This window comes from Mobula birostris, chromosome 13 (genome assembly GCF_030028105.1).
Source record: "Mobula birostris isolate sMobBir1 chromosome 13, sMobBir1.hap1, whole genome shotgun sequence".
NCBI classification, from domain to species: Eukaryota; Metazoa; Chordata; class Chondrichthyes; order Myliobatiformes; family Myliobatidae; genus Mobula; species Mobula birostris.
Window position 1 is genome coordinate 67575593 of NC_092382.1, and position 6206 is coordinate 67581798.

General features: G+C 44.5%; 1 non-coding gene across 1 annotated transcript; it reads left to right on the forward strand.

Annotated features, from left to right (window-relative positions):
• The first annotated feature begins 4599 nt into the window (after positions 1–4599).
• On the forward strand, positions 4600–4687 carry trnap-ugg (transfer RNA proline (anticodon UGG)). The gene is given in 2 exon segments: positions 4600–4635; positions 4652–4687. It is a non-coding gene; the product is annotated as a tRNA-Pro (tRNA).
• The last annotated feature ends 1519 nt before the right edge of the window (positions 4688–6206 follow it).

Here is a 6206-nt window from a genome sequence, read left to right on the forward strand (position 1 = left end):
TGTTTTTTATATAACCTGTCTCGATTGATGTTCATTGTTGCCGGTTACGTAACAGTACCCTCAAAATTTCACCTTTAAATGACCTCCATTTCTCTGTTACATCCTTCCCATAAAACAATTTGTCCCAATCTACTCCTTCTAAATCTTTACGCATCTTTTGAAAGTTAGCCTTTCTCCCATCAAAAATCTCAACCCTGAGCCCAGACCTGTCTTTTTCCATAATTATATTGAAACTAACGGCATTGTAATCAGTGGACCCGAAGTGCTCCCTAACACTTACCTCCGTCACCTGCACTACCTCATTCCCTAACAGGACATCCAACACTGTCACTTCTCTAGTTGGTACCTCTATGTATTGCTGCAAAAACTGTCCTGCACACATTTTACAAACTGCAAGTCATCCAACCCTTTTACAGTATGGACTTCCCAGTCTATATGTGGAAAATTAAAATCTCCCACAATGGCAGCTTTGTGCTTACTACAAATATCTGCTATCTCCTTACAAATTTGCACCTCCAATTCTCTCTCCCCATTAGCTGGTCTATAATACACGCCTATAAGTGTCACTACACATTTCCCATTCCTCAATTCCACCCAAATGGCCTCCCTACACGAGTCCACTAATCTCTCCTGCCAGAGGACCGTTGTCCTATTTTCTCGGACAAGCAATGCAACACCTCCACCTCTTGCCCCTCTTATTCTATCACACCTGAAGCAACGAAATCCAGGAATATTTAATTGCCAATCATACCCCTCCTGCAACCATGTTTCAGTAACAGCTACAGCATCATATTTCCAGGTATCAATCCATGCTCTGAGCTCATCTACCTTTCTTTAAATTCTCTTAGCATTAAAATAGATGCACTTAAGAAACTCTCCAGCTCTTACTCTCTTTTTGTCCTTAATGTAGCAAACAACCTTGCTATCCTTTTCTTCCTTCTCCCCTACATCTTTGGTCTGAGTAGTCACGATCGCTGTCCCCTGCCTATCCCCTCTACTAACTTTCTCTATCTGTGAACTAACCTCCTCTCTCCTACTCTCTTCAATTTGATCACCCCCCTCCCCCGCTCAAACCATTCTAGTTGAAAGTCACCTCAGTAGCCTTCGCAAATCTTCCCGCCAGGATATTGGTCCCCCTAGGATTCAAGTGCAATCCGTCCTTTTAGTACAGGTCACACCTGCGCCAAAAGAGGTCCCGATGATCCAAAAACTTGAATCCCTGCCCCCTGCTCCAATCCCTCAGCCACGCGTTTATCCTCCACCTCATCGCATTCCTACTCTCACTGTCGCGTGGCACAGGCAGTAATCCCGAGATTACTACCTTTGCGGTCCTTTTTCTCAACTCCCTTCCTAACTCCCTGTATTCTCCTTTCATGACCTCTTCCCTTTTGCTACATATGTCATTGGTATCAAAATGTACCACGACCTCTGGCTCCTCTCCCTCCCACTTCAGGATATCTTGGACGCGATCAGAAACATCACAGACATTGATTAGCCTGGGATTTGCAAGAATTGATGGTTGAGAAGAGGCTGATTTTATTTTCTGGTAAATAGACTTCTGTTTTTCAAAGTGAGATATCCGGAGTTCAGGTATTGCGTGTTACAATCAGCGTGATGGGCAAAGCTGTCAAGAGTACGGAACATTGGTTGACGAAAGATATTGAGACCCTGGTCTGGATAAAAATAGGATGAGTAACAAATACCAAATGCTGGAGAAACTCATCAGATCTGACGGCATGTCGGGAAAGGGGGGTGGGGGGGGGGGAAACACAGTCGACGTTTCCGTCTGATAGTTCAGAGTCCCGTGTGTTTAAAAGGAGACATAGCTCAGGTTGAGGTATTCAGAACCAAGTAAATCCTGTGAAAACACTGAACAGGAAAACAGGAGGGCAAAAAGAGGGCATGGCATTGATCTATCTGGAAAGGCAGAGGAAAATCCTCCGGGATTATACAAATGTATTGCAGGAAGTGCATGATCCGGGTTTGAGTAGATCCGTGCCGCCATTAATGTGCAGCCAGAGAGGATGGGCTTGGTGTCAAATGAGTACTTTGTACCCGAATTTTGCGTGGAGGATAACATGGAAGCGGGGAACTTCAGGGAAGGAGACGGCCCTGCCCTGAAACATGTGCCAATTGCAGTAAGTCATTAATCCTAACTTTACTGATGGGAAACTACCTACACCTCATTCTCAGAGACACAATCTAGCTGCATTTGGAAGGGCAAACTCCGGTTGAAAATGCTCAGCATAAATTTCGGGCGGGAATAAAGTCTCTCGAGAATTTCGTTGGTTGTTCGAGAAAGGTGACGAAGAGGATGGACCAGTTAAGAGGGTCGCAGGTCACCTGGAAACGATCTCATTTATCGCCCTGGGAAAACTACCAGGCTATCCAGAGATCTATGCATCTTATCGTCTTGTACTATCTTATCATCGCCTCATATCCTCTTTCTCTCCAAACAGAAAAGCAATAGCTCGCATAGCTATTCCTCATAATCCGGGCAGCATTCCGATACATCTCCTCCATAAAACTTCTACATGTTTCCGATAATAAACCATACATTGTGTTAGAAGCTCGCATGTCCTGACCCGATGCATCTTCTGACCTAGTGAGAAGACAAGGAAAAGAAACCGGAGGCCCTCGCGGCCACATCTGCTTCATCTTTAGGCTAAGATTATGTTCCAGAGGACTGCAAAGTGGCTCATGTCGCACCATTATTTACACGTAGCACAGGCACACCAAGGAAATTCAAGCCAGTGAGCCCGGAATTAGTGGTGGATAGGTTACTGGAGGGGTTAATATTGTCAGCATCTTCGTGTTAGCAGTAAATCGGATTTCACAAAGCTGTTAGACTTCTTTAGAGAGATAACCTCGAGGATCGACATAAGACTCATATCTCGGAGCAAGTAGAGTGGGTGGTCCTGAAGTCACGTGGTGCGCTGACCTTCATTGAGTTCAAGTGCAGCGAGGTAATGTCACACTGTCAGACTCTGGTGAGACCAGGCTTGGAATATTGTGTCTAGTTCAGCTCGTCTCAGAATAGGAAGCATCAGGGATGAAGGATTAATGATTAACAATTTCGCCGATACGTGCATTCTGGAATTGACGTCGACTGTTGGGACAACATGCAACAGAAACAACATCTACCGATGATGAATCATTTAAAAAAAAACTATATATAAAGTAAAGTTCCTGGTTAGAGTACTGCGGGACATGTCCACAGATCCCTGAATGTTGCCTCACAGTTAGATAGGATAGTTAACAAAGCTTATGGGGTGTTGGCTTTCATAAGTCGAGTGATGGAGTTCAGAGTCGCGAGGTAATGATGCAGCTCTATAAAAATCTGGTTAGGCCACAATTGGCATACTGTGTCCAGTTCTGGTCGCCTCACTATTGGAAGGATGTGGAAACATTGGAAAGGGTACAGAGGAGATTTACCAGGACGCTGCCTGGTTTGGAGTATGGATTATGATCAGATATTAAGGGAGCTAGGGCTTTACTCTTTGAAGAGAAGGAAGATGAGAGGACACATGATATTTGTATACCATATATTAAGATTTATAGACAGAGTGGATAGTCAGTGCCTCTTCCCCAGAGCACCACTGCTCAATACCAGAGGACATGGCTTTAAGGTAAGGGGAGGGATGTTCAAGGGGGATATTGGAGTTCTTTACTCAGAGAGTGGTTGGTACGAGGAATGCACTGCCTGAGTCAGTGGTGGAGACAGATACACTAGTGAAATTTAAGACACTCCTAGACAGGTATATGGAGGAATTTAATGTGGGGAGTTATATGGAAGGCAGGGTTTGAGGGTCGGCACAACATTGGGGGCCGAAGGGACTGTACTGTAGTGTACTATTCTATGTTCTATGTTTCTGTGAAACCAGCGTGTATTCACAGTGTCAACACTTTGAGAGAAATGTGGTTTGATTTGATTATATTGTGGTGCAGTGACTGGGGTGTTAGATAGAAGTGGCTTGGCGGGAGGTGTGGTGTTGCTAAATGGAATGGTTGATCGGAACATCTGTCTGGGGGGAGGGTTGGAAAAAGTCCGCTGGAGAAGGTGCACAGGAGGTTCAGCAAAGCGTTGCCGCGATTAGAGCATGTCTTGTAAGCGAAGAGTGAAGGAGCTGGATTTTTTCTGTTCGAAGTTAAGGATCGTGATGGAGGTGTGTAAGATTACAAGAGATACAGGCATGCTGGACAACAGCATCTTTTCCTCAGGGTGACAACGGCCAATAGGAGAGTACATACGTTGAAGATCAGTGGTGGAAAGGTTAGGTCAGAGGTTTTTTTTTGTACACAATGTGGTGGGATCTGGGAACGCACTGCCCGTCGTGGTTGAAACAATAGGGACATTGAAAAGATACTTGGTGTCTGTCGTGATAATAGCAGATTATGGGCTCTGTGGGAGGGAATAGTTATATTGACGACAGAGTTGGGCTACATAGGTGACAGAGTTTCGTCGGCCGAAGGGCCTGCAGTGCGTCGTACTGAGCTTTGCTCTTTGATCTGCTTTGGTCGTAAAGTTACCATCAGATGAGTTGACGAAGAGGTTTGAGAAAATGAAAGGCAGCTCTTTTATGTCATCAATATAGAACGGGCTCGTTGGTCTAGTGGTATGATTCTCGCTTTGGGCCTGAATTTGCGAACATGCGAGAGGTCCCGGGTTCAAATCCCGGACGAGCCCCCTGATTGATATATTTTTAGAACTTCAGACATTGGAGCTCAGAAGATGAGGGAAGATATTTAGATGTATAGAAAATTATGAGGGCTATATATATACAGGTCACTGCCTGCAATCTATCCCACCTCAGGTTAGGCGAGACGACAACTAGAGATCACAGCTTTAGAGCGGACGGTGAAAGATTTGGTTTGGTGAACATATAGATTGGATTGGACTCGATAGGGAGTGTTGATAAGCTGACTGGCAAATCCCTGCTCCTACAATCTTTTGTTTTTTTGTATTAATGAAATTCAGCTCTTTCAATAGTAACATCGAAGTGGGATACAGAAAGTGAGCATGGATAATTGAGTTTAAGTAGATGACCACCTTCCAATTTTTTTTTCACGACTGGAGACATTCTTGCCGAGCAGAGTGTGGCAAACGTAACCTCGTAGTTTCACAAAGGAACTGAGAAAACCAGCGAATTAGAGCAAACCAGCTAAACGAAATTATGAGGGGTATAGACAGCGTTAATGCAAACAGGCCTTTTCCATTGAAGTTGAAGCCAGAAGTCATAGTTTATGGGCGAAATGTGAAATGGTTAAGGGGGACCTTGTTACCCAAAGGGTGGTACTCAAAAGTATTTTGGAAAGTTTCCATAAATTTAGTCTGCATGAATACCAACCTACAGGTGTCATTGTTAGATGATTGAACCGAAGTAGGGAAAAGGGAAATGAGGGCATTCTGTTGGATAGAAAGAAGTGACAAGTTTGCTTTCGTGGAGTTCCGTACCCAGCATAGCATTTTGCAGTGTACGGTGAGAACTTTGAAGCTGAAGTGCAGTATTTCAATATTAGATTCATTGTGTTACATGTACATCTAAACATCAGGTGAATTTCGCTGTTCGCGACAAGTCAAATCAGCGAACGTTGTGCCGGGGCAGCCCGCAAGTGTCCGCAACCAACATAGCATTCCAGCAACTCATTAACCCGAAACCGTACGACTTTCGACTGCTGGTGGAAACCGGATCACCCGGAGGAAACCCACGCGGTCAGGGGTAGAACGAACAACTCTTTGCAGTTAGCTGTGGGATTTGAATCCCGATCTTGCAGCGGCAGCTTTAGTAGTCTTATGCAAACCGCTAAACTACCGTGTCATGGTGTGGACACATTGTCTGTTTGTGGACGACATGAAACTGCACTGTTGCTGGTGGGATGTAGAGCAGTGAGCTGGACGTAAAGCGCCTTCGATATTGGCCATGCAGGATTGTTGAACGGCCAGATGCGTTCCAGATGTGGACAGTGATAATTGAGAGGTTAAAATTCTGTACAGTTAACTATATCCAGAGCAGAGAGACAAATTGTAAATTAACAATAAATTATGTTGTTTCTTCACATTGACCCGTGTAAGGAAAGAGTTATGTACTGTATGTCAAAAATCATTTAACGTACCATCCGTGCGTATAAACGTGTGAGAAATATGGTGGCCGTACGACGGGGTAGCACTAGTTAGGAATGTGGGAATGGTTTGAGAAAGTCAGATA